The sequence below is a fragment of the Ptychodera flava genome, chromosome 8 (genome assembly GCF_041260155.1).
Source record: "Ptychodera flava strain L36383 chromosome 8, AS_Pfla_20210202, whole genome shotgun sequence".
NCBI lineage: Eukaryota > Metazoa > Hemichordata > Enteropneusta > Ptychoderidae > Ptychodera > Ptychodera flava.
The window spans coordinates 13,240,523-13,251,738 of NC_091935.1; positions in this window are offsets into that span (position 1 = coordinate 13,240,523).

An 11,216-nucleotide genomic window follows, 5' to 3' on the forward strand; every position below is an offset into this window, starting at 1 on the left:
GTGAATACGCCGTTTAATCTCTATGATGATGGCGCTCAAACATCCAACATGTGTTTTGAAGATTTCAATTTTCATGAACGTAAGACGAATGACCTTTCACGAATGGTTTTCATGATTTGTGTCTTTCGTTTTTGAGAGGAGGAAATTTAGTTTTAAACACTATTGTCGGTCCTATGATGGCAAAGTTTCTGTGTCTTCTTAGTGAACAAGCACAATTGAAGGTGGGAGGCGTGGAGAAAATAGATGCATCATGTTTTTGAAGCTCCCAACTGCATCATGTCAGAGTTCCCCTAATACTTTTGGCATGAACAATTTTAGAACGCCCTCCCATATTAAATGAAACTGTATGCGCACATGCTAGTTGTATCGATCAATCTATCTAATCATCTATCTATCTATCTATCTATCTATCTATCTATCTATCTATCTATCTATCTATCTATCTTCTAAAACTCTAATTATATGCTATAATCAGCGAATTTCCTGCAAACACAGAAACATGCAAATACAGTATGTAGCATATATATCATGAAATTTGTCTTCATTCTTGGCAATACCAACGACTAAGTGCCACAAACAACAACCATATTACATGTAATATACAACTATATAACATGTAATATAAACATTTGCAGCTAGAATACTTTCAGTCATTCTGCACTCTGTATTCTGTAGACTTACCTTCGCAGCAAAAGACAAACTATGTAAACTGATGTAACAATGCTATGATGGATAATGGCTTGTCATAATATAAATAAACAATACCTCTCCCAGTATTTTTGTATTAGGTAATTCAACTTTTCCCTCCTTGATTTCTCGCAGACCTTAGAATTGAACAAAGCCATACACATGATGTACCGAAAATGCCAGGAAGTATATGTAAGGTCATATAGGGGTCAAGCACATTTAGCTAATTACTATTTACAATTTACAGCCCCCTGGGCGACAATGAATGGAATACCCCAAGTTGCTGACATTTGAAACACTTTTTAAACTCCACAAGTTTGATATAACGAAGAGTGGTTTTATCTTTCGGTTAATGCTTTGAACAATGGCAGTCACCATGAAGACTAGACTGTTATGTGTCAATGATTTCTCTGAAACCTTGTTGTTGGTAACATTTCAGTTGCAAAGATCCACTCTTTAATTTTCAAGTATTGCGATATATCTACATTTACTCGTTTGACCCTTTCATCGTTTCGGTGGATAATGTATAACCTGACCATGTGAAACAATATCTTCCATTACCCCAACGATGGCCGACTTTTCTGTTGTTTCCTCATGACACATTGTCTAGGATCACGACTTCGTCCTTTGGCCTTCGTTTGGCGTTTGTCAATTATTTTACTGACCTTTGTAGATATGAACGTCTGCTCCATTATCGCATACTCTTGCTTTCTCATTGGGTGTAATATTTGTTTGATTTGCCGGAGTTGAAAATAGGAGCCCCTCACATTTTTCAAGACTTTCAGTCACTTTTGAACCCCGAAACTCCCATTTTAAATTTCTCGTGCCCCTCTCTATTTTCTGCAGCAACCTCTGCCGTGAATTATGATCTTTCCCGTAGATGTATGCAGCCTTCGACGTATACTACCTGTTTATCTCCATTGACACGCTCCTCTCTGTGGATCTGACAGTGCGTGAAACATTTGATAAGTTTCACCAGCTGATGGCGCTATGCACCTCAGAAATGCCGATGGTGGTGCATCTTTTCTGGAAAAGATAGCCCACACACGACCATGTCTGTTGTTGTGTTCACAGTAAATCCGACACGAATATGACTGAAGCCACAAATATATCGACATTTCTTGCCATACCCAACTTTCCATTCAGATGTATTTTGCAACGGAGGCAAGGACATTATTGCAGCTACCAGTGAGACACTCCGATTACTGTTTTGAACAAATAAGAGACGTAACAGACAAGAGTGCCAGACTAACTCCGAAATTCAACAGGATAAAAATGTTTGTTTAATATTTGTTTTGCTTGATACTTACGAAAAACTACAAGATTATTTTTTGAATAAACATTCATGGCACTCCTATACAGTAATGCGAAGAGCATGGAGCAACAGGCTTTCTTAAACTAAACTGAAGGACTTGAAAAACAGTGAAGGATAGTACTCTGAAAACAGAAAGGATGAGAGCAGTATCGTGAGTGGAGAATTGAGTGACTGACAGCGTAATCTCTCCAGAATACGACGTAGGGGCAATGTCGTAAGCACAAAAGGGGTTGAAGGCCAGCATTTTCAATACACAATAGGGTGAGGGGCAGTGTTATCAGTACTAGAATATGGCGAAGGACAAGATTTAATACTCATCACAAACGGGTAAACAAGTTTGCGGTTAACTGCTACAAGTGATTTGTAAACGATATGTTTAGGATGAGACAGATTCGATAACTGCGATATAACGTGGGTTCATTCCCTTATCAAATTATGGGGCTTCACTGTAATTAATAAGAGAATCCACCAAGCTTACATCGAAAGCCACACGTCATTGACGAATAGTTGCTACAAGACGACCGAACGCGCTCTTGTTCACAGAGTTGACCAATTATTAATATACTCTCGGCATCATCCCAATGCAAATCGAACTCAACAACGCAACAAACAAGTTTGAATCCCTAATCACTCCAGGAACTATGCATTGTGTTCTTTTCCATCCCTACTATGGCAAGAAAAATCTACGATATAGATCTTTAAAATATCAAAATAATACAGAACTTTGAGTTACTTCTTCTACTATTCAGTTTGCCTTTCGTTAGAAGGAAAAGAAACATGGTTGACCCATAGCGATAACGGAATTGATGAGCCACCGAGGATTTTTCACACCATGAGGGTGTTACCGCCGGCAACGGGGGGTAAGACGACTCGTAGTCCGTATTGTCAGGCCAAATCTCCAGATCAAAGCCTGGTAGCCCCGGCACGAGACTGTCAGGATGTGCCTTATATTCGTCTGACTATCGCTAACGCCTGTAAAGTTCTCATCTGTATTTACAACAAAATGTAAACCGCAATAATTCTATCTTCAGCTTCTGTTCCACTCGAACCAACTACAGTAAGACTGTGACAATTAAACCAGATATGAACTGAAAATGCTCACGTGTTTCATTAGGTGCCCAAGCCCAAGCTTGGGCACCTATTGGTTTCGTTGGAATTTTTCTTTCCTCTTGTGTCAAATTTTTGCCAGCCTAGAACTTGAATAACGCCTATGCTAAACATTTCAAACTTGGTACAATGATGGGGGCCAAAGAGAAGTGGTGCACCTGACCCTTGAATTCTTTATTGGTCACGTGACCTGGCGGCCATATTGGATTTTCCAAAAACCTAAAAACGGCTTCCCTGATGATCTAGAGGTCTGGTCAATTTGAATTTTTTTACATAGCAAGCATGACCTAAGGTCTTGAGATTTTGTAAGTAAAATCGCATGCAGTCACGTGACTTTGGCCGCCATATTGGATTTGCGAAAAATACCCTTTTAATCTTTAAAAATCTTCATTCCAGAACGAAAACTATGGAAGACCGGTCACGACATGCGACATGCGAGTTTTTAAAACTGCGATCCGCGGTTAGGGTTAAGGTTAGGGGTAAGGGTTAGGGTTAGGGTAGGGGTTAGGGTTAGGGTAGGGGTTAGGTTTTCTCTCGTAAAAAGCCTTACTTCGCTCTCAACCCTGGAGGTTAGGCCAAGGGAAAGAAAAATTGTAACGGCATAACTTAGGGTTAGTTAGCGTTAGGGGTTATGGTTAGGGTTAGGTCGCAGATCACAGTTAAAGACGCAGGTCGTATGTAGCAGGTCGTGACCTAGTCTCGGTTACCCAGACTCCTCTGCGCTACTGGCGAAACGAGCAGAACACCAGTTCGCGAGATAAGGAGACAGGGCGTTTTCATCGCTGTAACGATGTCGCCCGGCCGACATCGTTGCAACACTTCAAACAGTGGCGGCGCTCTCACTTCCGTTTCACTTCTGCTCTTGTCAGTCTCTTGCTACATAAGCCTGAATATGAACGTATCCATATAATGTTAAAGGGACAAAGTCGGCCATTTCTCCATGAAGTTTGTTTAATGCAAGATACTACTTATATTGATTGACATGTTGAAAGATGCTGAATGAATGGGTGACCATGCATATATTTGACCCGGTTTTAGACACGATACATGAAACCATGGTGACAATGAATTAATGGTCATGGCAATTAAATTATTTTTGCCATGGCTTCATTACAAATTAGTAAAATCACTGTTTAAATGTAAAATGAAGGCCCTATACTCAACGGTTTATATCACTTTGAATGTTAATCAAACGTTGTAGTTTATCTTTTAGGTAAAATTCGTATTAAAATTACTGGACAAGCCCACTACTGAAAAACTCATCCATGCATTCGTTACCTCCAGACTGGACTATTGTATCAGTCTGTTCTATGGTATTTCAAATGACCAACTAAATCGTCTGCAGTCTCTTCATAATGCAGCAGCCCGTCTAGTCACAGGTACACGTAAATATGACCACATCACTCCTCTTGGTTACCTGTGAAAGCGCGTATTAGTTAATAACTACTTTTAAGATTGTTAGTGGCGATCACCGCTTTATTTGAAATATTTAATTGACCTGTATGTAACGACAAGAAATCTACGATCTTCAAAGAAATTGCGTGTAACTCCTCCTCGCGGCTATTTTAATAAGCCTTACGGTCATAGAGCTTTTTCGGTAGTACTCCTTTTCTGTGGAATGCACTGCCTTCAGAAATTCGTTGCACCAGAAATGTTACATCTTTTAACAACAACTTTATTGTCTTCAGGCCTTCAGCCCAGATCAACACAGATAAAAGAATTACATAAACATTATAAACAGATTGCACCATTACGTAAATAAGTATACCAAGGCTTCTTTCCCTAATTCAAAAGCTTGATAAGTATAAACTTTGCTAAATGACATATATTGTTACTCATGAAGAGTTTCGTTAAATTTCGTAGACCTGGGTTTCTAATTGCCAAATTCGGCAGAAACTGAATCCGTAGATTGTCAGTGGTAAAGATTACATTCGAACAGAAAATGAAATTCATCATCAATAGAAAGAGTATCACAGATTTCACACGAACGTTCTGATCGCTCTAAGTATTTACTACAACAAGTTTCAATCAATAGTTTGTGACTGGAACAACGTAACAGGGACTATGACAGTGCCTTTCGATATCTATTGATTTTAAATATAAAGTAAATAATTCTTAAATGATGGGTTGTGTTTGATTTGACAAAATAAGTGTAAACGACGTATTCGAGACATCCTCCCACCATTCATGTTGCCAGTTGTCCTTGACTCTGTTCATAAAGGTGATAAAATTGTTTTGTTTATTACCAACACCTTGGCTGACTCACGCATGACCGAAGCCATACCTGAAGAGTGTATTTTGTAAATATGTCACCAATGCTTAGCAATTCTACTATTCGGCATAGACAGAAGTTTCACCCTCCATTCGATGCATCTAACATAGGTAAAAATAAATAGAGGGGTTCCTAATTCTCCAAGTACGGCAACAGTGGGAATGTTACGTTTTACACCAAGGAAACGTTTACAATAATTAGTGTACGGTCTCAATACATGTATACATTTGATATCCCCATAACTCAGCATCATACAGCAAAATCGGAAGTATCATTATATCAAAACCTTAAAAATAAAGATTACAAGGGAGTTCTCTGAACTTTTTGGTAAAGCGATTATAAATACGGATTTCTTTGTTTGGTCTGCTAGAGTTTGGGGGGTCAATCATTACGTCTAGAAAATACAATGCCAAGATATTTATAATACGATACAACATAAACCTTTTCCCCTTTATAAAACCATTGTTCTGTCTTTTCAATATCCAACCATTTCTGAAGACAATGATTTTTGTTTGTGCAAGATTTACTTTGATTTTCCATTTATCAGCAAACAAATTGGGTAAAATTAGAAGTCTTTGTAGGCCTACTACTGTATCAGCAAACAGAGTTATATCATCCGCATATCCATATAGCAGATGAAAAATATCTTTCAACTCGTGTTATCTGAACGTCCATGTGACCCGCGTTTTCAACAATACTTTGTAGTTCATTTATGAAAACAGCGAACAAAAAAGGGGCTAAGGATACATCTCTGTCTTACTCCCATTGGACAATCAAAGTTTTCTGTGATATGCTGACCTGTTCCATACTAACATCATTATATATGCTATTAAAAGCATTTTACCTTGTACACCATTTGTAGGAGTAACGTAAATAACAGCGTATGGTTTACGGTATCAAATGCTTTAACAAAGTCAACAAAAATACAATAAAATCTTCCTCCTTTCCTGCAAAGATATTTCTTGACTATGGAATATAAAGTAAAAGTATTACATAAGGTTGAATATCCTCTTTTGAAACCTGTTTGGCACTCTGACAGTTTTCCTTCTGCCTCGGCCCATTCGTTAATATTTCATTCAAAATAATGGTAAATAATTTACGAAAGTTGCTTAAAGGCACTATTGGCGATCCCTGGGATCGTCTTTGTTCTAGTCTGTGGAGGATTATGGAGGTTTGATAGCCCTTTGTTTTCTTTTGAAATTGTAATCTGGTGTGTAAATTTTCTGATGAGACAATCTGGTGCCAACAAAGGCCTTTAAAAGCGTGATACCTCTATAATTATTTACATTTAAGTGTGCCCTGAATTATAAAGTGGATCGATAACACCCGTAGTCCACTCCTCTGAAAAACTACCGGAATTAAAGATTAAATGAAAAAGTCTAACAAGGTATGATAGGAGGACATCCTCAGTAGCTTTGAAAAATTCAGCCGGCATTCCATCAAAACCCGGTGTTTTCCTGGTTTCTGAATAGCTTTGTGAATTTTGTCTGCTGTAATAATACTATCTAATATTGAATTATATTCACTATAGGTGTCGTCCATAGATAAATCAGGAGCTATAGTGTCATCCGACAAAGATTGAAATACTTTTTTAAATACTCAAACCACTCATTTGCCGAGATTTCAGGCTTAAACACTTTGTACTCAATGATTTAAACTTATCACTACAGGAAAATATTGCGAGAAAGTGACGCTTGACCAGTGAGCTGCGAGAATGCACTCTTTGGTGAGAATAAAGTATGATAACAGATTCTCACCAGTGAGACTGTAAATTCTCACCGAGTACGGTGAGAATGGTAATTTTCACGGTGAGAATGTATAATACTTATCATTTACTGGTGAGAATCAAGCAGACTCGCCGTTCATCGGTGAGAATTAATCAGACTCGCCGTTCATCGGTGAGAATCAACCAGACTCGCTGTTCACTGATAAAGTGAACAGCGAGTCACTGATAAAGTGAACAGCGAGTCTGGCTGATTCTCACCAGTGAACAGCGAGTCTACTTGATTCTCACCAGTGAATGGTGAGTCTGGTTGATTCTCACCGAGGGACGGTGAGTCTGGTTGATTCTCACTAGTGAATGATGAGTATGATACATTCTCACCACGCATGCCTGGTGAGAATTTCCAGTCTCACCGGTGAGAATCTGTTATCATACTTTATTCTCACCACGGAGTGTATTTCTCGCAGCTCAAGTTCTCACTGACTGCGGTGAGAATAACAAGAGATTCTCACCAATTGCGAGAAAGCGTCATTTTCTCTCTCCAGTCTCGCAATGTTTTCCTATAGTGTATCCGACAATGTTTTGCTATATCTACCTTCCTTCAGTAATGATAATTTAATGTTATCGTGATACTCTTGTTTCTTTTGCATACACAAAGCTTTGAATTTTCGAAGTTACGAAGATTTTTTGTTTTTCACAGACTTCAGCTGTTGACACCACAGGTCAAACCGGCCATGGGGCATGTGTCTGATGATGAATATTGGTGAATTTCGTTTCATTTCTTCAGCAGCACATTCAAAAATATCACATATACAGCTAGAAATATCAGAAATATCAAATGCAAAACGTACATTATCCCACATTTCTGAGGCACTCATGCGCTCAATAAAAATATCTTTCAGTTAATTTTCATTTAAATTTGACAGCCTTTCGTGTACCCTCATATTCATTTACAGAGGGCTTTTGAAGACTAGGAATACACATATTCACTTCAATGTTTGATACAATCGGTAAAATGATCTGATAGATCAATATCAATAACTGAAAAATATGTTACAGGTCTAAATAAATCAGTAGAGATGATTAAATAATCAACAGTGCTGCACCCATTATTTGAGATACATGTACACTCTCCAGGAATGTCTGGTTCGAAACTTCCGTTGACGATATGAATATCAAATATTTTACAAAGTGATAAAAAAGACTTACCAAAGTTATTGATGACTTAATTTGTCTTTTGATTTGCGTGGAAAGGTAAACGTATCACAGGAATATGATTCCAATGGTAAATAATCAATAGAATCATCTAAAATATTGCAATCCTCAGAAGAGGTTCTTGCATTAAATCTCCTGTTAAAATTTCATTTACATCAGGATAATCAGACAATATATCTGACATTCACTCTTCGAGGAGCACTATTCCGTTTACGTCAAGTAAACTATGGTATATAGTCGAGTATTCTGGTGCAGTGTAAACACAAAGTAAACAATATCTGTAGATGATTTAAAATGAAAGAAATCATTGTGAAACAGTAGTACAATTACATCTTGCAAATTGCATTTCAATTGAGTGACACCGTCTACAATATTATTACTAACATAGACAGCAACTCCCCCGCCCTGCGCCCTCGTTTACAACGTTTTACTCTTGGCATATTAAAACCACCTAACCAGGAATACATATATGGCATTTCATCAGATCCACTAAGCCAGGTCTCTACAAATCCAAGGATATTGTGATTTGCAATTGTTGATTGAAACTCATCTGTGAAAACCTTAGCCCTCGTATTTTAAGTGTCAGTGTCTTCAAAACATTAGTCGAAATATCAACAGCAGTATTAGAATGGTTTTCACAGATACAAGTTTTAAAGTAGACATCCTTATCATTTTTTATTTTATTACACTTTAGACCTTGGCCTAGACCCTATTTTGATCTACCTTTTGGTTTGATATCATCGTTAACATTGTATCATGCACAAACACTCTACCTTCGATAATAATTCTATCATATAAAGAAAGCCTACATCGTTGGTTGTTTTGCCGGGCTTGTCTAACAAATTTCGATGTTCTTTCTAATGTTACGAACACGGATAGAGAAATCTTCAGCAACAGGGTATTGTGTTTCAGAGTCTTGGCATTTCCGTGCAGCTGTTAACACCTGTTCCTTCTGCTTAAAACTTGTACACTTGGCAATGATTGGTCGCGGAAGGGAAGGGGTATTAAGCCGATGAGGACGTTCAAATTCAATTCAATTCAATTCAATTCAATTCATTTTATTACCTTTTTTTAAATCTTGACAAGTTCATTATTACAAAAACTGAAAATAGGCAAAAGGCAAATATGGATACAGAAAAATAGCTGGGGCTTTCACTTTCTCCTCACTATCATCCCAGCTTTCTTTACCGTTTGCCGGCTCAGGAACTCCATAAATAATGAAATCATTGCGTTTTAATTGCGATGTAGTACAGTCGGCTTCAGATTCGAGTTTAAACATCGTGTTCGTAGTTGTTCAGTTTCATTCCTGAGTAATTTAACATGTTCACATTCCCGCTGTAGCTCTGACCTGACCTCTCTCATTTCAGCTTCAATTTGTCCTATTTTGTTATTTATTTCATGAGAAAGGGATTCTATTTGACCGGAGATAGTCAATTTCATAGTACCAAGTTCATCCATAATATCTTTTATTGTATCATCATTTTCTCCGGTTTTGCCGCTGTCAGTGTTCAATTCTTCAAGCGATATCGAGCGACCGCACAGTACTCGCACCCTGGTAGACATTGTCTCTGTAATTTTAGGCTGTTTTGGCTTAGTTGACTATGGCCCGGGATTAGATTCTATATCGCCACTTAAATTAGTAATTATCGGAGACAACAATATAAGGCACACGTGAGGGCGTCAGGCAGTGGCTCAGTTCACGTTTGAAATGACCAGACAAGCCGTCACTCATATCAAACTATATTCTGACCGCAACAAAGCTTCAAACGCCAGTTTGTCTTGTAACGCTCTTGCTAGGCCAGAACATTTGATTTTGATTTGATTTATTTAAAAATAATAACCACACAATACAAACAAGGAAAAGGACAAAGAAGAAAGTTTTGGGATAACACAGAAAAGTTAAAAACTTATTTCCACTGTGGTCCCACGAAAAGCAAATTCACAAGCAATTGCAAATCGGCAAGACAACAATTAATAAAAAACAAAATCATTTGCTCACGTTGATTCATTGCTTCATAAAAATACTTCTTTAACTTTATTTTAAAGAGAGAATTTGAAGTAATACTCAGTATATTTTTTGGAAATTTGTTCCATTCAACACTATAGCTGTATATACAAAACTATTCTGATAAACACCGAGCCCCACCTTGAATAATAATAAATAGGGTCCGGATCTTGTACTATGGACATGACTGTTAAAAAAAATTATCTGACAAATATACATGGTACATAAACAGGCAAACTGAGAAAATTATGAACCGTACCGTCTGAAAGAGCAGCACCAATGACGAGCAGGGTGCGAGACAACTATCGTTGTTACAGGCAAATCGATAGCCCAATTCCATTGTTGCAGATCACTTGACCATAGGGTTATACGCAGACGGTAGAGTTACCAGTTTCCATGATGAGCTTATTGGTTGAGAAAATCAACCGATACGGTAACGCCAGGCAGTTAGCGTTATTCCAATCCTATGTAATTTCCTTTTCCTTAGACACAAACTTGAGGCAATTTTGTTCAGAAAGTACCAAGGGGAGGCCTGTACTTCTCACGAGTTATGGAATTCAGTCAACACGATGCACACCCTTTGAAGGCTCGACGTGCAATCTTTACATCTTTTAAACGTTGTTGAAGACACATGTTTTTATTAAATTTTATTCGTAATTATAGTTTTAGCTGTCATGTTTCTGAATCCTTTAAAAAGTTGTATTCAGCGCACTGAGACGTTTGTGGAGTGTTTTTAAGAATATCATCATCATCATTATTATTATTATTATTATTATTATTATTATTATTATTTACCTTCTGAAATTTAATGTCTATACATATATATATATATATATATATATATATATATATATATATATATATATATATATATATATATATATATATATAT